We start from the raw sequence: 22,487 nt of genomic DNA, 5'->3' as shown, positions 1-22,487 counted from the left end.
CCTAATAACAATAAATATCTAACAAGAATAATGTCTTGCACAGTCAAGTGTCATGTAAAGAAGAATAGTAATTAGACACAGAAGAGGAACCACTTTAAATATGTTATCATTTGCATCGGTCTTCGTTGTTACAATTGTTTCAGGAGCAGAAGCTTTCTTAATTCTGGAGTAGTGAATCCAGGGTCCTTTGCCAGCAACTTTGACTGCAGTGAAGGTAGTCAGCAGGACTTGAAATGGTCGTTTCCACTTGGCTTGTAAAGGATCACTGTCCCACCACTTCACATAGACTCAGTCCCAGGGTTGGAAAGGATGTGTGGGTGTGGCCAGTCATATAGGTCTAGATAACACGATGTAAGTCTGGAGCTTCTGCAAAGTAGAACTTAAAGCCATTAAATATCTTTGCAAATCAAGTTTCCCTTTCATGTGAACTTCACCTGGAATATGTGGAATCTGATATGGTCTACCATACAGTATTTCATAGGGGCTGATATTATCCCTTCGCCTTGGTTGAATGTGAATTCTTAGTAAAGCTATAGGCAAGGCTTGAACCCATGTCATGGATTTTTCCTGACAAATTTTGCTAATTTGTGTTTTAAGGGTCCCATTCATACATTCAACTTTGCCACTCACTTGGGGTCTATACGATGTATGCAGATCCCAAGAAATTCCCAAGATTCGGCTGATTTCTTTAACTACTGTTGCAACAAAGTGTGGTCCCCTATCTGATGACATCCTCAAGGTAACCCTGAACCTTGGAATTATATGGTTGAGCAAAACTTTTACCACTTCCTTGGCTGAGTTAGTGCGACAGGGGTAAGCTTCTGGCCATCCACTGAAGGTGTCAACTATTACCAGTATGTACCGGTATCCCTATTTGCATGGTAACTCTGCAAAATCTATCTGCCAGTAATCTCCAGGAAGAACCCCTGCTTTTGTTACTCTTAACACAACTCTTTTCCTCGTGTCAGGGTTGTTCTTACAACAGATTTCACATTTGCTCACTACTGATTGGGCGATGTCAGTCATTCCCTTCCTTATTACTACCTTTTTTAGGTGTTTTAGAAGATTTTCAACCCCAAAATGTGTGTTTTCATGTTCCCTCTGGGCTAGCTCCTGAAGGATCAAGGGTGAGACTACAACCTGATTTTCTGGTGTGACAGCCCATCCACTTTCTGTGATCTCAGCCTTAAGGAACTTAATTAGTTTGAGGTCTGTTTGGCCATATTTTGGGGTGAACTCTGACAAATCAACCTCTTTTTGTGGAATTACTGCAAGAATATTGGAATTAAATCCCAATATTGCCGGATGGAATGTGCCTGGGCTCGTCTCGCCTTGCTGCTGGACCAAAGGCGGCAGCTGTGGTGGTTTCACCTCAGAGACACCTTTGGCTGGCTGGATGCTGCAGCTGGACGCTTGGGACAAGTCCAGGCAAGCAGGAGCTCAGGTTTACCTCTGGCGGAAAGGCTTTAGGCGAAGTGAAGCTGGGTTCTGCTGGAGGGTTTCAATCCAGAGCTTCATTCCTAGCACACAGGCCTCTGAATGCAGCAACAGCTCCAACAGAACCAACAGAACGTGGTTGCCGTGTCTTTTAAGCCCAGGGAGAGGGGGAGGGAAGGGGTAGGTATCCCACCAACCAGGTGGGGGGGGAAGTCTCAAGGGACAAATGGCACCTGGATAGCCCAATGTCCCCAGGGCTGAGAGGCATCTTTTGAACTTCGCCCATCATACAACGCCCTTGCTGGCATACCGAGATTGACGGACAGCTCTCAGCAGGGGGCAAGGGGAGGGGAAGAGAGAGGGTTATTGGCACACCTGGGTAAAGAACCGGGATACTGAGACAGGCTAATATATCACACTGCAACACAAGAATACCTTTTTCTGCAATCCCTGTCTTGGTTTGAAAAGACAGGTGTGTGCTGAGGAAGGCAGGAGCCTCCCCTAAAATGGAAAATGTACACCCCCTCCTTCTGAATTGTTATAAATTTGAAATTAAAGGGGGCTCCCAGGCAAAGATATGGGAGCGGGAATAACAGTTCTTTATTAGGGAAGAAAATTAAAATAAAATAAACAATGCAGTAAAACAAAACAACACTGTCAAGAGTCAGAATATGACCTGACACCCTGTGGGTCAGGGTGTTGGTAGAAGTCCAATTGGAATGGTGGCTGCAGTCTTCCTGGATTGACAGATGTGGTTCTGTTGGAGCAGTGATCCTGTACAAGGGTGTAGTCTTCCTCTGAAGATCCAGTGGGAGAGGCAGCTGCTCCTCTGGGAATCTAGTGGAAAGGCTGTGCTGGTGTCCCAAAAATCTCAGATTCCAGTTAGGAATGCTTGGCTCCTCTCTCTGGGCAGACCATCTCACCATGTGATGCTTTAGTTTTTATCAGTCATGCAGTCACATTCAATGGCCAATTAACAGCAGATGTCTTCCCAGAGGGAGGATTGGTTTGTGGAAGAGATAAAGAGAACTGCCCAATTAACAGAAGATAACTGCCACACCTCTAACAGATGTCAAATAGAATACACATTGCCGTGCAATCTAGGGCAATACCTTTTGCTGCTTTATCAGCAAAGCGATTTCCCAGTTCTGGAGTGATTTTCCCTTTTTGGTGACCTTTACAATGCATGATAGCTACTTCTGTAGGTTTCTTAATGCTCTCTAAGAGGGTGAGTATTTGTTCCGCATGTTTGATTTGATTACCTTGAGGTTCAGAATTCTTCTCTCCTTCCAGATGGCTCCATGGGCGTGGATAACACTAAATGCATATTTAGAGTCAGTCCATATATTTACGTTCTTTCCTCCACTCAGGTCTAGGGCTCTTGTCAGTGCAATCAGTTCAACTTTCTGTGATGATACATCTGCTGGCAGGGCCTTTGCCTGGATCACCTTGTCCTGTGCAGTCACTGCATAGCCTGTCGTCCTTTTGCCATTTTTCATGAAACTGCTCCCATCTGTAAAATGTTCCCAATCTGGATTCTCCAGGGGCACATCTTTCAGGTCTAGTTGGCCGGAATAGGCTTCTTTGATAGTCTGTAAACAGTCATGATCAGACTCACCATCAATTAAGGTGGAGGACAGAAATATGGCAGGGTTAACAACAGAAGTGATCTTCAAGGTAACATCATCCCGCTCTAATAACAGTGCTTAATATTTAAGCATCCAGTTACCAGATAACCAATGTCCCGCCTTTTGTTCAAGTACAGCTGTTACTGCATGGGGTACATATACTACAATGTGCCGCCCAAGGGTGAGTTTTTGGGCTTCCTGGATCAAGATGACAGTGGCTGCCACAGCCTTCAGACACCCTGGCCAGCCTTGGGCTACATTGTCTAGCTGTTTAGAAAAGTAGGCTACAGCCCTCCGTTGGCTCCCAAGGCACTGTGCTAGTACCCCCAAAGCCACATTCAGTCTCTCATGTGTGAAAAGTTCAAAAGGTTTAGTTAAGTCTGGCAGTCTCAGTGCTGGAGCTGACATCAGAGAGTGTTTCAGCTGTTTAAAGGCTGCCCTGGTGTTTTCAGTCCATATGATAATTCCTCTCTCAGCTGCTTTTAATGCTCTATATAAGTGTTTTACCAGCAGTCAATAATTTGCTATCCACAAGCGACATCACCCTACCATTCCCAGGAAAGCTTGCATCTCTCTTACAGTATGAGGGTCTGGGAGTCAACAGATGGCTTCTTTCTGTTCTTTGCTGAGCTGTGTCCATGGAAGATCTCAAGCCCCAAGTAAACTACTGCTTCTTTAGCAATCTGTGCTTTGTCTCTAGAAACTCTGTACCTACCCAGTCCCAAGAAGTTTAAAAAACTTACGATAAGTCTTACACAGTCATCTCTGGTTCTGGCTGCAATCAGGATGTCATCCACGTACTGAAGAACAGTTCCTGGTTCCTGTCTTCTCCAGTCCTCTAATTCCTTTGTTAGCTGGTTTCCAAATATTGTGGGGCTGTTCCTGAAACCTTGGGGTAAAACTCTCCAAGTAAGTTGATTTTTTCTTCCTGTTGGGATTTTCCCACTCAAAAGCAAAAAGCTCTTGGCTTTGTGCACCGGAATGTAGAAAAAGGCATCCTTCAGGTCTTCAACAGTAAACCACCCTAATTCATCGGTCAGTGTGGTCAAAAGTGTGTAGGGATTGGCTACCACTGGGTGTATGTCTTCTGTAATTTTGTAAAATTGCTCTCAAATCTTGCACTAATTGATAATTCTTACCATGTGCCTTTTTAACAGCTAATATGGGGGTGTTGAACTTGGACTCACATTGTACTAATAAACCATGTTGTAAGAATTTTTCAATTACAGATACCAGTCCCTTATGGCTCTCTAATTTCAAAGGGTACTGTTTTTGCCTTACCAGTGTAGGCCCTGGTGTGAGTGTAATACTCACTGATTCTGTTCATTTGGATCTTCCTGGGATATCACTGGCCCACACTATTGGATTGACTGCATTTTCAACTTCAATGGGGATTTCACTGCATTTTTCCTATATAAAAAGTGCAGCAACTTGGACAAATTTAGATTCAGGAATTATCACTCATAAACCCTTCCCCTTTTTGAATTTAATTTCTGCTTCAAATTTTTGTAGCAAATCCCTCTCCAGGAATGGTTTAGGGGAGTTAAGCATATAGAGGAATTGATGGGTTACCCAATGCTTCCCCAGTTTGAATTTTAAAGGTTGGAAGAACGCCGTGTTTCGCTTACCCTGGTCGCCCCAATAACATGTACAGTATCGTGACTCAGTTTTCCTTCTAAGGTATTTAACACAGAATATGCTGCTCCAGTGTCTACCAAAAATTCAGTGTCATTTTTCCCCAGCTTAGCTATAACTGAGGGCTCTGCTGGGGGGATAGCCCTCAGTGCCCATCACTCAGAGCCTGAGTTGCTTGAGGTTTGTACTACTGGGAGTTGGGGGACTGATGATTTTTCTTTCAACACTGGACAGTCCTTTTTCCAGTGCCCCCATTTCTTGCAGTATGCACACTGGTCCTTCTCCGTAGGGGAAGCTTTTTTGGACGACTTTTCCTGAGTTGCCTTCTTACAAGGCTGGAATTTAATTCTTTCAGTTGGACCCCTATCTCGAAACACCTTCCAGGCAACCTCTAGCAGTTTATCCATATCTAGAACTCCTTCTATCTTTTGCAGCTTTCTTCTTATATCATTTGAAGCCTGATCCATAAACAACAAAACCAGATGTGCTTTACCATCAGCTGATTCAGGATCTAGATCAGTATATTTGATGGCAGTTTCTCTTAACCTGTTTAAAAAATCAATGGGTGATTCATCATCATTTTGCTTCACTTCATAAAGCTTTGACCAATTTACAGCTTTAGGGACACCATGTTTCAACCCATATACCACGAAGCTTTGATATTGTTTTAACCTCGCCATATGTTCTGGTATATTTGGATCCCACCCAGGATTTTCAAGGGGGAATATTTGAGTGACAGTGCCTTGAAGCAGTCCGCTGGCTATGCTCCCCTCCACTGATGTTGTGATGGCCTTATTGACCATTCGTCTTTTAGTGGGATCAAGTAACGTGTCTAACATAGAGTTCACATCAGCCCAGTCAGGATTTTGTGAGTTAATAGCCCGTTCTACTAATTATGCCACTTAATCTGGGTCCTCTTTATATTTCCCCACAGTAGTTTTCCACTGCTCACACTCTATAAGAGTATGGAATCTTCACATATATTGATCCCTGATTGCCAACTGCTTGTCATAATGGGGCTTGCAAAATTGATTCTCTTTCTTTTTCCCTTTTTGATCTAGTATGGTGGGCAATTGGGCTATGTTCTCTGATGGCTTATCTCATCATTTTCCCCCTCCTTCACCTGTTTAGGGCAGCAGTGATCTCATCTATTTCATCATCCTTTTCTTCCTCCTCAGAGCTGTTTGAGCAAGAGCTGTCTGACTCTGTTGTAGCCAGTAGCCTAGCTTGGCTAGTCCCACTCCTAGAAAGCATCATACAGGACCTACTCCGACATTGCTCCCAGGCTTTGATGATGTCACTTCCTGAGGCAGCTCCCTGGCCTTTGGGGTTGCTATGGTAAATCACAGGCCTGAGAACAGGGGAAGCACCACTCCTGCTATAGGAGGTTCCCTTTAAGCCCTTTTTGTAAAAGGCCCTGCCCCCCGGCCCCTCATCTTGGGGCAGTAAAGGAGTTGGTGGTGGGGGTGGCATCCATTGCTGCCAAAGCCTGCCTTTCTCTTCCTTCACTGACCAGGGCCCTGCCTGAGCTGCATCTCCCCCCCGCCCCCTTTCATGGCGGTGACGGAGGCGGCAGCGGGAGAGGCGCCAACCCCCAGCCCAAGCCCTCGCCCGCCGCAAGCACAGCCGGGACCGACCCTGCCCTCATGGTGGGTGCAATTAGGTCTATCTCTGCCTCTTCTGGGTTTTTATATTTGCTACTGAAGGTTGGCTCTTTCTTTTTACCTTTTAAGACCAATATATGTTCTTTCTTCTTATCTAGGTTTTGCTGACATGCTAGCACCATAAAAAGCTGGGCATACTCCAGCTCTTCAAAATATATGTCCCCGCTGAAACAGAGTGGAAATTTAACAGAGTAGAAATCCATTTCGGATTTAGGTGAAATGTGTCGCTTCGAATTATTAAGTCTGTAGCTTGCTAACATAAGTGAATTTGTTTTGTCTGTTAGCTTTGCTCCGCTTACAAAAACTGCCTCAGCTGAGGAAAAAGGAAAGCAATTTCCAAGCTGAAGAGATAAGAAGGGCCCCTTGAACTTTGAAACGAAGGCAAGAGACAGACAGGATGACCAGAGTGTTTTCTCTGTACAAGGACTAGTTGCAAGTTGTAACGCAAAACCAGTAAAATGAATATGCATGCACCTATTGTGAAACTCTCTGCATATGTACTAGTAAGGGGGGATAAAAAAGTTTGGGAATTCTCAGGGTTGCGCATGTCCTTTAGGGGGAATGATCCCCACATGTGTCCAGCACTGTAATAAACATACCAGCTTTACAACTTTTACAAGTTGTGGAGTTACTTTTTTTTCCGCAAATAATTTTGGTGAGCCAGCTAGGAGACCGTCTCTGTCCTCGCAGGGACGGAGGCGGGGCAGACCTCCTAGACGCTCCCCAAGATTTTCCGTGGAGGAGCTACGCTTTGTCTCAGCTTGCCTCCTGCGGACACAGACAACGACCTGCTGGTGTGCAGATAAATGTATGTATATCAAAGGGTCCCGGGGGAGAGAGAGATAGGGCTGCTGGTAAGTCACTCAGAGATGTCTGGGTGCACAGCCTCGTCCCTGTGCTTGCAGGCAGCCATCGGCCAAGAGCATGGTCGGTGGCAGAGGTCCCCGGTTGATAGAGTGACTGGGGAGACGGGTTCATTGTTCATTAGAGTAGCCGCTAGTGACTCTGGGAGTGAGTTGAGTGAACCTGAACTTTGTTTGCTTGCGGTGTCCAGACACTGTGGTTAATATCAATGTTTTTGGAATTGTGTTAGTCTGCGGTATATAAAAGAGAGCAAGCGAGTGAGTGTATCCCCAGGATGGGGCAGGGGGGGAGTTCTACCCACGTCTGAAGCGACTGAGTGAGGCCCGGGGAGCCAGCTGGGGTGGGCTGTGGGGGCAGGGAGCTCCCTGCGGAGAAGTGGAACAAGTGGAGAAATGTGGGTAAGGACATTTATTGTGTTTAAAGGTGGTGATTTGTGTAGACTGTGCACATTTTAACCGTGGCTAGATGAACTCAGGGGGTTCCTCTGCCCCAGTGGTTTGGACTTGATCCCTGGGAGTTTGTGAATCCAGTAAATTACTGGATCCAATTAATAATTTTACTGTGTGCTGTTATTTTGATTGTGTCCAGAGTGTGTGAAGACCAGAGGAAGCTGATGTGGGTAGATGCTGAAGTGTTGTATGCTGTGTTGTGTTGAGAAAAGTGGGCACTTTAAGAGATACCCCCTTTCCCGGTGAGTTTGTGTGGTTCTCCCCCCCGCATTGTGGTAATTTGATTCTCGGGATTGTATGGTTGTGTTTGTGGAGATTTTAGGATTTTGTTTGCAACAAGTGTAGCATTTTAGGCAGAAAAACTACAGTATGGTGATTTATGTTTGACTGTGGTAAAACAAATTAAAGGAATTCCAGGAATTCCCCTCCCACAGCAACTTAAGCCCTGACTCTCGTGAATTTGAGATAAGGGGGGGGGGGGAAGGGGGGAGTGTCTATGTTTGTGGGCATATCAGAGTTTTTACTGTAACAGGCACAGCCTTTGCAAGGCAGCAAAGTGAGTGTCAGTAGAAACAATGCTTTAATTAGATTATGCGGGAAGAGAACTGGAAAAGACTGAGATTTTGTAAAGCAGAGTTTAGATGGAGGAGACCAGGACAGGCACTTTGTCATTTGTGTTGTTCTACGGAAACAAAGGCCACTCAAAGAGCTATAAGGATTTTAGCAGCAACCAGTGATGAGAAGCAAAGAAATAACAGGGTGTTTGAATTATTAGAAAAGAGAGTTTAAAGTAATTTAAGAAACCCAGTAGAAATAATTAAAGTTGAGTGTGCTCAGCCTATTTTATACCCCAAGACTTTGAATTAAGGCAAAGAGTTGAGATGGACTAGTGTCCTGGTTTAGGGCAAATTTGGGAGAAAACCTCCAAAAGAGGCCCCCCCAGAAAGCCAGCCCACACGACCCCTCCCCGCAACCACGTCAGGAAAAATTTCCTCAGAGACAAGTGGAAGAAAACCTGTTTATTTAACAAGCAAAGCACTCCCCAGCACACAAAATGAACAATACCAGATAATAAAACTCATTCGCCGCTCTGAAGAGATGACAAATTCAGAAAGTCTCTCCTGTGGGTGGTTGCTCTGTTATCAGTCCCTCTGGTGCTGGGAAAGGCTGCTGCCCAGAGTAGACCCCGATGGCCACAAAGTGCAAGCTCACAGTGTTTCCCTGGGTCCCAGTCTGGAGTAGGTTCAAACGGTTCCAAGAAAAGGGAAAGAAAAACAGTCCAGGGAAAGCTTGGACTGCCTCAGCTAGCTAAACTAACTAAAAAGCAAAAGGAGTGCTGTGTTCTGCCCCGTCTGTGCCCAGACACCACAGTGGAGTTCTGTTTTCCAGCAGACTGTGGGGGAGAGAGTGCAGCTGATAACAAAACTGTGATTCTTCTTCTCCCCACCTTTGCTTTCAGAGCCCTCTTGAAGGCACAGAATATAATATCCAGCATAAACAGAACAGCCGATTGGGGATACAAGCATCATAATGTCACCTTAGGACAAGTAGAAAGATAGGGACTAAGAAGACAGAATTTTTAGTAGACATGGGGGCAACATTCTCAGTGTTAAATAAAGCCTCAATGCCTATAACAGATGATTATGTAATGGTAAGGGGGCAACTGGCCAATCTGAAAAAGCATACTTTACAAACCATCAAAAGATTCATTGGTTTTTGTATATACCCAACTCTCCAAAGGCCCTGTTGGGTAGGGCCTTGTTGGAGCAGCTGGAAGCAAAGATTGCATTTAAAGATGGGGAGATTATTTTGGAGGTAAAGGATCAACAATATGTAGACATACTAAGCTTAATTTTAACAATTAGTGACTCTGAAATTGAAAATAAGGATGAAATTAACAAGAAAATAATGGATCCAGTGTTTCCTGGGGTATGGGCCTCTAACATACCAGGGAGGGCAGAGAATGCATGTCCTGTGCAAGTTAAGGAAAACAACCAGCTAGGGTCAGGCAGTAAAAGCCTAATCTGCACCCGGTGGTGGCAAACCCATACACCTTACTAACATGTTTGGCACCTGAACTAACCTGGTTTACCGTTTTAGAGCTGAAAGATGCCTTCTTTTGCCTCCCTATCCACGAAGCCAGCCAGGAAATTTTGGCATTCAAATGGGAAAGCCCTAAAAGCAGGCACAAAACCCAGCTCACATGGACTGTGTTCCCTCAAGGCCCTCAAAGCTTAAAATTTCCCCCACTCTGTTTGGGGAACAACCTGCAAAAGATCCTAGAGTCCTGGGAAGCTCCATAGGAAGAAGGAAGGCTGTTGTAGTATGTGGATGATCTCCTAGTAGCCACTCAGACGAGGGAAGCATGTGTGGCCTGGATGGTAAGCCTTTTGAATTTCCTAGGGCTCCAAGGATACAGAGTATCAAAGAAAAAGGCACAGGTAGTGAAACAGAAAGTAATCTACTGTCACCCTGATTTTTTAAGATTTTCTAAGCCTTCTGATGTTTACATTCTTGTAATGAACATTCTCACACACTTTATGTAAATAACTTATTGTTTTGCATTCTTTTATGGAGGAGGAGAAATTTGATGGACTGTAGGTTTGTCCAGTGTCATTGGAGAGGTGGCACTTTCCCCCTCCAATCCACGGTCACTTTTGGAAATCTATAAATGTTGGAGTCAGAAATTAAAAAGTCTCTTTTACCTTGAAAAGAGCAGCGTGTCTGCATTGTGTTATTTCGTGTCCTATAGTGATATCTGGTGGCCGCTGTGTGTGGAACACCGTGGGTGAGATTGTATAGTTTTACCCTCCTTCTTCCTGCTTTGGCTCAGTGGCTGTGGGCCGTTTGGCACTTTGCCTGCTGCTCTTGTGGTAATGGCAACCCCTGTGGGTTTCATGGAGGATTTTCTAGTTTTGGACCTCTGGAGGGGTCTCCTGGAGCAGAAACGGGTTTCCATTTCCTGGAGTGATTTTGAAAGATTATTTCTGTGGGCCAGACAGCAAGGGTTTTTTTCAAACCCTGCAGAGGCATTCTCCAGGGAGGCGTGGTCTCTCGTGGGAGGCCGTCTCATGGATGCCGTTTGATGATTGCACTGTAGATGTGGGATCACTGCTGGTGCAGTGGAAAAAGTTTGACATGATTTGGCAGGGGTCTGGCTTTTGTAGCTCTCGGAGTTCCCTGGGGGACCCTTCTGTCTCACATGGGGATAAGGGGGAATTTGAGTTTCTGTGTGAAGCAGAAGCTTCCCTCTCCCCCAGGACAGTGATCTGGGAGGCGGCTCTGTCTCCGATGGTGACGATTGGTCCCCTGGGGTGGATTGGGCTCCCAGCCAGCTAGTTCCGAGCAGCCAGCCAGTGGGTGGGAGCCCTGCGGGCTTCTGGGGGCTCAGTGGAGTTGGCTCGGCCAACCCTGCCCCGCCCCACGCTGCGTGGGTGGCAGAGCGGGGGAGAACCGCCCTCCCTTTGTGCCTTCCGGGCACTCGGGGGTGACGGGGAGCCTCTGGATTGGCCTCCACCTCTGCTGGAGTCTGATTCGGTGACAACTCTTTGCCCAAATTGCGGCGTTTCCTCAAAATATCCCCTGGGCACAGCAGAAGTGGGTTCGCCCTCTTCTGAGTTGGGCTCGTCTTCTGGGGGAGCAGCTTCTACCGTTTCTGAGTCTGTGCAGCCTGCTGGGCATGCGCAGGCAGTGGAAGCTGCCGAAGGTGGGGCAGTGGTCGGTGTTCCGTCAGGCCCCGTCACGGTGGCCAGACAGCCCGCCCCGCTCTGCTTGGCCGAGGTGTTCGCCTTTAGCATGAATGCTGATGCGGCTGGCAGGAGACCGGTGGGTTCCCGGGGCCATGGACCCTCCTTGTCGGCTTTGTGGACACTCCCCCGGTGCCAGGTGACCGTGCGTCTGAAGGAACACGGGCGATTCTGGCAAGAAGTCCAAGCTAAGGTCGAGGAGATGGTTGAGTCTGCCTTCTCGCAGCATCTGCAGGATTGCGGAGGAGGCTCCTCTGGCTCTGCTGATGCTGCAGGGGGCGCGGTGTTGAGTGGTGTTGAGTTGTCTCGCAGTCAGATATCTGCCGTTGTCCCTGTAGGGCCCACAGGATGGAATTTGGCAGGTGCTACAACCTTACCAGGGGGTCCCCAGGCTTTCCCTGTGCTCAGGGGTGTTACTCATAACACCCATCAACCTATATCGTTAAAGACTGCAAAGGAACTCTATGATATGGTTGCTCAACATGGTGTGGGGTCTGCTGAAGTCATGCAGATACTCCGAGTGATTGCTGCTGATGTGCTGACACCTCACGACATCCGTGCTGTGGCACGTGTTATTTTTGAGCCTGTGGCATTCGATGTTTTTGAGTCTAAGTGGACTCAGTTGGCAGCCAGGGCAGTGGAGCGGAATGCTACGCTGGGTCTGCAGGATCCCAGGTGCGTGATTGGCACTGACGTGCTGTTGGGTACAGGCAATTATGCTGATCCTCAGGGGCAAGCTGGCTTTGATCCCCTCGTGCTTGACCAGTGCCAGACAATAGGCATTGCAGGGATGGTTCAGACCCTAGAAATGACTGCTCTGAAGCAGCCGTTTGTGACTGTTGTCCAGGGGGCTAATGAGCCCCTCATGAAATTTGCAGGGAGGGTGCCTGCCTCTGTTGAGAGGCAGGTGGCAGATCCTGAGGCAAGGAGACTTGTGATTGCAAACCTTGCGAGATGTAATTGCAATGACTATTGTAAGAGGATCATAGAGGCCCTTCCTGGTGATCCTACTGTCTCCCAGATGTAGAGGCCTGTGCAAACATAGGCCCCTCAGGTCAGAAAATGGCTGCCTTGGCTGATGCTGTGCAGCCAGTCTGGGTAGTGCCGCAGGGCAGGCAGCGACAGCAGGGGAATGCTCAGGCCAGCAAGAAATGGGGAAAGAAAGCAGAGAAGGTCAAAATTCCCATGTTTTTGTGTGGTCAGTGTGGAAGGCCAAACCATATGACAAATGTCTGCAAGGTGACTGTTCATGTTAATGGCCAAGTTTTGTTGGGCTCGGGATACGGCAGCGGAGTGTGAAGGGGAGACTTGCCCAGACACAAGCTTCTCTCCAGACCCCGGAGTCAATGGAGGTCTGCTTTGCTGGCTTGAGCCAGCACCTGTGGCTCAGCAGGTGTTGATGTCTGCACAGCAGCAACAGTTTTTTTACAATCTTGCCAAATACATAAGGTTGATTCCCCTAGATGCCTTTGGTCCTTTGGGTGAGGGCATGAGTGCTCTCCTTATGGGGAGATCTAGTGCTACCCTTCAGGGCATCAGTGTGCACCTCAGGCTCATTGATGCAGATTTCACAGGGCAGGTTTGTGCCATGGTCTCCACACCCACCCCCCCGTCACTATCCCGAAAGGGATGCGAATTACTCAACTTGTGGCTTTTAAGTCCTCTGTTCTCAGGACAGCTGACCGGTCGAGTGGAGCTGGTGGCTTTGGATCCACTGGGCCGCTTCAAGTTCACTGGACTGCTGTCCTGACCAAAGAACATCCTGAGATGCTGTGTACCCTGTCCATCCCTGGTGTGATGCCATCGGAGATCCGCCTCCGCAGGCTTCTCGACAGCAGCGCAGACAACACAGTTCTCTCCCTTGCTGCCTGGCCCCTGGAGTGGCCCCGGAATCCAGTGGAGACGCCTGTCGTGGGATTGGGAGGAATGGCGCAATGTTGCGCGATCCAGCAGCCCATTCTGGTCATGAACCCGGAGGGACAGACGTCCTGGATTAGGCCTCATGTTACTTCTACTCCTGCTAACCTCTGGGAAAGGGATGTTTTGTCTGCGTGGGGGGTGCGCATCAGGACAGGTTTTTGATGGGGGCCACTGCGATGAAGGGCACAGGGTGTCCAATGTCTCCTATATGACGGCTGGTGGACAAACCTGTCTGGGAGAACCAGTGGGCCCTCCCTCAAGATAAATTGGTCTCCCTTCGGAATCTGGTGCAGGAGCTGTTGGACCAGGGTCATCTGGAGCCTTCTACCAGTCCCTGTAACACTCCTGTCTTCTGCATCAAGAAAAAATCTGGGAAATGGAGGTTGGTACAAGACCTCCAAAAGGTCAATGCCATGATGGAAAGCATAGGAACATTACAGGTGGGCATGCTGTCGCCTACCATGCTTCCCGCAGACTGGCCGGTCCTCATCGTGGATCTGAAGGATTCTTTTCTTGCAATTCTTTTGCATCCCGATGACAGACCAAAATTTGCCTTCTCGGTGCCAGAAATTAACAACGCTGAGCCCGCACAGAGATATCAATGGAGGACTCTTCCCCAGGGCATGCACAACTCCCCTGCCATATGCCAATGGTATAGGGCCCGTGCCTTGTCTGGAGTTTGCAAGCAGTTTCCTGATGCACGTCTGTATCATTATATGGATGACATTTTGGTGGCTGCGTCCACCCAGGATGAGCTGCTGAGGATACAGCCTCGGTTGCTCGATGCTCATGGCCTGCAGGTGGCTCCAGAAAAGGTTCAACAGCAACCATCTTGGAAGTATTTGGGGGTCAAAATTCTGGAACGGACAATCCAACACCAGGAGGTGCAATTTGTGCATTCTGTGAAGACACTGAATGATGCTCAAAAATTGGTAGGTGTCATCACTTGGTTATGTCCGTACTTGGGACTAACCGACACACAGCTGTCTCCTCTGTATGATTTGTTGAAAGGAGACTCTGATCTAAAGTCGCCTCGCACACTGACCCTTCAGGCATGTCAGGTGCTGGAGGCAGTTCAGCGAGCTGTTTCGGCTTGCCAAGGTTATCACATTGATCCCTCCATTGATGTCACTGTGTTCATTACCACTCCAGATTCGCATCCCACAGGCATCATTGGCCAATGGAGTGACAAATGGTCCAATTCCTTGCACATTTTGGAATGGGTCTTCCTGCCCCATCAGCAGCACAAGATGGCAACCCCACTGTCTGAGCTGATAGCTTGCTTGATAATCAAATGCCAGCAACGGTGTTTGCAATTGATGGGTGCGGATCCCGCAAAGATCATACTCCTGGTACAGTGGGAGGATTTTGACTGGAGCTTTGCAAACAGTGTGTCCCTGCAGAGTGCTCTGGAAAACTTTTCAGGGCAGATCACTTATCATCTGCCCAGCCATAGGCTACTGCATATGGCAAAATTCACACAAATCTCTTTACGGCCCCAAAAAAAGCCAGGAACCCGTGCAAGGACCCACCGTCTTCACTGATGGTTCGGGGAAAACGGGAACGGCCATTGTTACTTGGAGGGACGGATCTGAGTGGCAGGTCCTGGAAGGTCATGAGGATGGGTCAGCCCAATTGGTTGAATTGACGGCTGCTGTCATGGCATTTGAGAAATTTCCCCAGGAACCTTTCAATTTGGTCACAGATTCTGCCTATGAGGCCAACATCACACAGTGGTTGGGTTATTCAGTTTTGAAGGAGGTCAGTAATCCTGCCTTGTTTCATTTACTGAAGACCTTGTGGTGTGCCATTCACGCCCTGGTGTTGTGGTCTCTCTGAGTGCCACTGAGTCCCTCTGGTCCATACGTTCACCTGAGGCTGAGAAACAATCCACATCTGACTTGGATGGTTGGCTGAGAACAGGAGCAGCAGAAGGATGGGGCTCATCCTGATGGTACGGGGCCTGAGTTCAGATCAAGGGGGAACACTGAAAAAACCTGAAGATAAAAGATCTTAGGGTAATATTCACTTAAAGAGTCTGACGCCGCTTCCTCCTCCAGCAGACATTGGCTACCTGTGCCGTGGGTTTATTTTTTGACATTCTCAGAATGTATGGCCTGACCCACTTGGAAGGAATCCATCTCAAGCCTGAGGGAGCAGATACGCATGCATATCTCCTACCCCAGGTTTCAAGCTCATAGGGCCCCTCTGTTTTCCAAATCTCAGGGTCTTTAATGAGGACAGGTGGCCGGGCTTTCAGACTGTACTGACTGTTTTCTTTAAAATGCCTTGTGATGGGTGGGTTAAGGTTCTCATAGGTGCAATTTAAGAAGTTCAGCGTGAACAATGCTTTGGACAGCCGGACTTGAGGAGACTCCACCTTCATAGCCTCCTGTTGTTGGTGTAGAACCTTTTTTAGGCTCTTGTGGGCCCTCCACCACAGCTTGGCCTGTCGGGGAATAGGGGATGCCTGTCTTATGTTCTATTCCCCATTGCTGCAGGAAGCTCCTAAGCTCCTTGGACTTGTATGCTGGGACATTGTCTGTTGTGATGACTTTAGGGATTCCTAACGTGGAGAAAGCTTGCACGAGATGTTTTTTCACTTCGGAGACCTTCTCTCCTGTGTGAGCGGAAGCGTAGACGGCACCAGAGAAAGTATCCATTGAGACATGGACGTATTTAAATCTGCCAAATGACGAAATGTGGGTTACATCTGTCTGCCACACCTCGTAGCTCTGAAAACCCCTAGGGTTTGCCCCTGTACTTAGGGAGGGTAGTGAATGGTGTTGACAAGAAGGGCACGAGGCTACAATGGCACGGGCTTGTTCACGCGTCAGGTGGAATTGCCAAACTAAGCCGGGTGCATTTTGATGGAAGAGCTGGTGACTGATCTTTGCTTGTTGGAATACATATAGGAGCGGGGCCATCGTGACTGGTGCCGCAAGGGCATCAGCCCTACGGTTACCTTCTGCGATGAACCCCAGCAGGTCTGTGTGTGACCTGACATGCATCACATAGAAGGGTTGTTCTCGGTGGGAGACTATTTTTACTAATTTTGAGAGCAACTCATACAAAGGAATGTTGGAAACTTCATGCAATATAGCATTTTCTGCCCTGGACACTACACCTGCTATGTAAGCTGAATCAGTAACCAAATTAAAAGGCTTGGAGAACTTCTCAAAGGCTCTGACGACAGCAGCCAACTCAGCAATTTGGGGTGATCCCTCCACCTTGGCAATATCTGCCTCCCACTGTTGAGTTTGAGGATCTTTCCAAGTCACCACTGGCTTGTGGGATGTTCCAGACGTGTCAGTGAAAACTGTCAGTGCCTTTAGAGGCATCCTGCTCTGAATACTTTTTAGAGATAGAGTAAATTGAACGTCAAAATTGAAAATTTTGTGGGCTGGTCGATGGATTGAAATTTGGCCCATGTAGCTGTCTAGTGCAAATTACAGGGCTTCATTCTCTTGGAGCAATTGTTCTAACATTACTTAGTTGGCCCAATTCCAATTTTAAGGAGACGTGGATACAGTCAAAGTCACACCCTACCAATTCCCTGATCCAAATCCTTGCCTTTTGGATCAGTTCTGCCACCAGCTCCTGTGGCCTTGTCATCGTTTTGGGCCTGTTGTGACTGAGGAAGACACATTCTATGATTAAGAGTGGGTCCTTCTTGTCCTGGTCACCTTTCCCTGCCTGGGCGGTCTCCCACTGGAAGATCACTCCATGGAGGTGTGGCAACTTACCCAAGATTATGAATTTGAAGGGCAGGCCCTGCTGGCACCTGTGGGCCTGCCTGGCAGACATTGTCTCCTGGACTTTCTCAAGTGCAGTTCTCGCCTCCTGGGTGAGCGTCCTAGGAGAACTAAGCCCCTCTCCCCCTTTCAACAAATTGAAAAGGGGGCTAGGTCCTCGGTGGAAATGCCTAGCAAAGGTCTCACCCAATTTAATGACCCACACAGTTGATGGAGATCTGCTAAGGTTTTGATGTTGTTCTTCATAGCTAGTTTTTGTGGCACAATGGTCCGCTTTCCCATTTCCAGGCCCAGGTACTTCCAAAGTGGCATCTTTTGAAATTTTTCTTCCTGGAGCTCAAACCCTGCAGCAACCAATGCATTGATTGTCAGGTCAAGTGTGTGAGTAACCATGTCATTGGTTGGGGCACACACTAGGATGCCATCCATGTAGTGCAGGATGATGGAATCTCCTGCAGCTTCACGGACTGGGGACAGCAAGGAAGAGACGTACTGCTGGCAAATCACTGGACTCACTTTGAGTCCTTGTGGGAGTACTTTCCAGTGGTATCTCTTCATTGGGGCTTCTTGGTTAATGGTGGGAACTGAGAAGGCAAAATGCAGGGCATCATCAGGATTCTGGGGGGAGCATGGTCAGTGATGGCATCCCTGGTTGGAGAGAGCCCATGTCTTCAATAACGTTCTTGATTTGACGGAGGTCATGGAGGAATCGCCACTTGTTTTTGTTGGGTTTTTTAATGAAAAAGACAGGGGAGTTCCATGGTGATGTGGTCTCTATGATGTGACCTTTTCTTAGCTGCTCCTCTATGAGCTACTCAAGCGCCTTTAATTTTTCTTTGTTGAGTGGCCACTGTTCTACCCACACTGGAGAATCAGTTTTCCAAATCAACTTTTGGGTAAGGCGCTCTTCAGTGGCTGCCACCCAAAAAACCTGCAGGGTTTCTGGGATGTCAATTGTGGCCCCTATTGGACCATGAGGTCTCTCCCCCACAAGGATTCCTTGTAGTCTAAAACAAATGGGCGTATAGAAGCCACTTTGCCATTCGGTCCCTCAATTTGGACGACGCTTTTTGATAGTCTTGCTAATTGGATTCCCCCTACACCTTGCACGTGTCCTGCCACGTTTTGCAATTCCCAATGTGACGGCCACTCCTTGGACGGAATGATCGTAACATCTGCTCCAGTATCTAGAAGTCCTTGTATAGATTTGTACTCTCCACCCTGGTGCAACCCAGACAATAACTTGGGTTTTTCTTTTCCCAGTACCTGAATCCAGCAGACATTGGGATGGAGTTTATTTCTGAGGGTGTCTGCCTGCTCCTGGTCCCATGGAGGCTCAGGCACTGAGATGGCCTGGGCTATTATTTGATCTTTGGGCAGGTACACAGGTGGGTGAGTACAGTAGAGCCACACGACAAACTGTTTCGGGTCTGATGATATGAGACCCAGAGGAATGTTAATTTCCTGGGGTGTGTGTTTTGTGTCCCCAAGGATGACATACTTACTGTGACGTTTCTGGCAAAGCTGTGTCCAAGTACCTGGCTGTTCAGGTTTAACAGTTATGAAATGCCAGTTAGTGTCCTTGAGATGGAGAGGCTCTGTCAGTACCAACTGAAAGGGTTATAGGGAGAATTGGTGGTTAGATGTGACAGTGGTCACAGGGGTTTTCAGGATGAGGGAAGAGACAAGGATTTGACTCCATATTTCAGAAGGCTTGATTTATTATTTTATTATATATATTACATTACAACTATACTAAAGAATAGAAGGAAAAGTTTCATCTCAGAAGGCTAGCTAAGCTAAGAATAGAATGGAATGAATAACAAAGGTCTGTGTCTCGGACAGAGAGTCCAAGCAAACTGGGCTGTGGTTGGCCAATAATTGTAAACATCCAAGATGGGCCAATCACAGACGCACCTGTTGCATTCCACAGCAGCAGATAACCATTGTTTACATTTTGTTGCTGAAACCTCTCAGCTTCTCAGCAGGAAAAAATCCTAAGAAAAGGATTTTCATAAAAAGATGTCTGCAACAGTTAGAATTGGTCTGGGATTGTCGCAGTTAAATGAATGTTTTGTCCTGTCCAATGCAAGTGTGACTTGGCACAGGTAGGTCCCTTGAACCTGGTTTTTTGTTCCCCTCTGGTGCTGGAATTGGACCCACCCTAGTTTTGTCATTGCGCTGGGAAAGGGAGCGCTCCACATCTAGTTTTTTGGAAGGTCCCCCTTTGAGGAATTCTGATCTTTGAGCCTATTGTTTTTAAAATCCCAAAACTGCTTTTTCAGAGGGCAGTTTGGCACACAATGTCCTAATTTCCCACAAAGATGGCAAGGTCAGTTAGAGTTCGATGGTCTGTCCTTGGCTTCGGGATACGCTGAGGCTGGCTGGTGGATGGTGAATCAGGGGCGTTCGCATCTGCGATCCTCCTCAGTGGTCTCGGTCTCTCGTCCTGATTGGCAGGGGTGATGGTAACTTTCTTCGCACACACCTCTAGCATTGCTTGTAGTGTTGGTGTTGGATCGAGGGGCAGGCTCAGGATGGCAGCCGTACACTTTTCATTGGCATTCTGCTTAGCAATCTCGGTGAGGACTTCCATCCTGGCTCCTTCATTCTGAATTTGCAAGTCCACAGCTTTCTTCAACCTTTCCACAAAACTCAAAAAGGACTCAGATGAAGATTGTGTTATTTTTAAATAGTTGTCAAATGGAATATTGGGATGCAACCTGAAGAAAGCTTGCTCAGCTGCTTTAACACTTGCTTTTAGAGCCCCTCTGTGAATGTCCTCTGCTTGTCTTGCTCCGTCCTCCCACTCACCCTGCCCACAAAGATGGTCCACTGAAACCATGTTACCATAAGCATCAATGGCGTTGTCCTCATTAGACCACAGTGTGGGTAAATTGGCTTGCACTTCTTTCTTCCATGCCATTTCCCACAAAAGAAATTCAGTTTGGGATAACAGGCAGGGGCGCCAACTGTTCTGGTCTCTCTGAGTGCCACTGAGGGAACCCCGGCCAGCCCTGTGACAGTGAACAGCGGGGGGGGGCACTCTTCTGTGCCCCAGGGGTGCAGAAGGCAGCTAGGCTGATTGCCTGCAGCAGAGGACATGCTGGAACAACAGCGGAAGATGAAAGGGCCGACTCTTAGCAGAGGTTAATCCAAGGTTTATTTCAGGAGCACCAGGGAGCCCCTACAACCTCAGGGGCCTCCTGTTGAGAGCCCCAGGAGAGGTGCCAAGGTTACATTTAAAGGGAGGTGGAAACCTAAAGTATAAAACATTTTACTAACCGATAAGAAAAATTAAGGTATGGATACTGGGAAATAGGCATTTAGGACAGTGTATGGGGTAATATTTGGGGGGTTGACCCTTAGACTCTGGCTAATCACACGATGTCCTGGACTGAAAATTCTAGATGGAGGGGATGGGATGCCGAGTGACTGACAGAGAGCCGGGGTGGGGATTTGGGGATGATCTCAGCAAAAGAAAGGGATTACACAGGTAGAGGGAGGGGATACAATTGGGGGTAAACCATTTGGGGAAGATAAGGGGATACAAAGACAAAACCATTATAAAACATAAAAACACACTACAACACCCGGGTTCATCCGTTTTACATTCTGCGTGTGAGGAGTCGCACCAATTTGCCAGGCTTTATAGTGGAAGGTAACATGAGGGCTGACAAGTTGGCTAACCCAGCGTGGGTAGTGCCTCAGCCTGATACACTTGCGCAGGCCGAGGCATCGCATGGGTTTTTCCACCAAAATGCACATACCCTGCAGAAGCAGTTTCAGCTGATGCCAACTGAGGCTCGTGACATTGTTGAGTCATGTGATGACTGCCATGCACTTGCTCCGCCTTTGCCGGCAGGGGTAAACCCCAGAGGCCTTAGGGCCTTGGAGCTTTGGCAGACCGATATCATCCAGATTGCCGAGTTTGGCCGGCTCAAGTATGTGCATGTCATGATGGGCACATTCTCCTCTGCAATGTGGGCTTCTGCTCATACTGGAGAAAAGGCCCGCGATGTCCTTGCCCACTGGAGGCAGGCCTTTGCCGTTCTGGGCATACCTTCTGCTGTGAAAACTGACAATAGTCCTGCTTACGCATCGCAAAAGGTGCGGCAGTTCCTGCAGCTGTGGGGTGTGTCACACAGGTTTGGTATCTGTCATTCTCCGACTGGTCAAGTTATTGTAGAACGTGCTCATGGTACTCTGAAGCGGGTTCTTCAAAAACAAAAACAGGAATGCAGGGTGAAACCCCGCACAGTTGGTTGGCAAAAGCTTTGTACACCATCAATCATCTCACTGTGCTGCAGAACTCAAATAATCCTGTCATTTTGAATCATCATCCCTTGTTGCAGGCTGTGGACAAGGCACATCAGCCTGAAATGAAGGTTCGGGTGTGGAATTTAGTCACCAAACAGTGGGAAGGTCCCTATGACCTTATTGCTTCGGGGCATGGGTATGCTTGTGTATCCACAGATACTGGGGTACACTGGGTACCTTCGAAGTGTGTTCGCCCTGACCTGCAACCACAGAGACAGAATCCGGCCGATGGGCAAAACTGAAACCGTGACCAACCTGAAAGGCATCAACTGGGTGAATGATTGAGTGATGACTCGGATGCAGACGACGCGAGTGATCACTCCGATGATTCCTCCTCGAATAGACACTGAACATTGTTCATTTTTTCTTTTTTCTTTCTTGTTTTTTTAAACGGAGAAGGGTGAGATGTCACCCTGATTTTTTAAGATTTTCTAAGCCTTCTGATGTTTACATTCTTGTAATGATCTTTCTCACACACTTTGTGTAAATAACTTATTGTTTCGCATTCTTTTATGGAGGAGGAGAAATTTGATGGACTGTAGGTTTGTCCAGTGTCATTGGAGAGGTGGCACTTTCACCCTCCAATCCACTGTCACTTTTGGAAATCTATAAATTTTGGAGTCAGAAATTAAAAAGTCTCTTTTATCTTGAAAAGAGCAGCGTGTCTGCATTGTGTTATTTCGTGTCCTATAGTGACAATCTACCGGGGGTATGAGGTCAATGCTGGGCAAAGGACGCTGTAGTCACCAACCTTGTGAACCCAGCTTCTTTTCTCAGTGGGATCAAGGAGAAGCAGTCCATCGTGATTGCCTGGAGACTATTGATGTCGTGAACGGCGGGAGAAATGCCTCACACAATATGTGTGAATTGCAAATCTCGAAGTTTATTGAAAGCTCACCCATATTTATATTGGTGTTAATGAAGCTTATACATATTGCAAAAGCTGAGCTCATTATTGGTTAAAGCACACTTAGATCAACCACACCTACTTCTATCTTCTAACAATTATTTTGCTTCTATGTTTACATTCTTCTAACTTTTCTACCTAAGATAACTACATTTTCTGGCA

The sequence above is a fragment of the Agelaius phoeniceus genome, chromosome W (assembly GCF_051311805.1).
Source record: "Agelaius phoeniceus isolate bAgePho1 chromosome W, bAgePho1.hap1, whole genome shotgun sequence".
Taxonomy (NCBI): Eukaryota; Metazoa; Chordata; class Aves; order Passeriformes; family Icteridae; genus Agelaius; species Agelaius phoeniceus.
The sequence above is the reverse complement of the archived record's forward strand: the minus strand, read 5'-3'. Positions refer to the sequence as shown.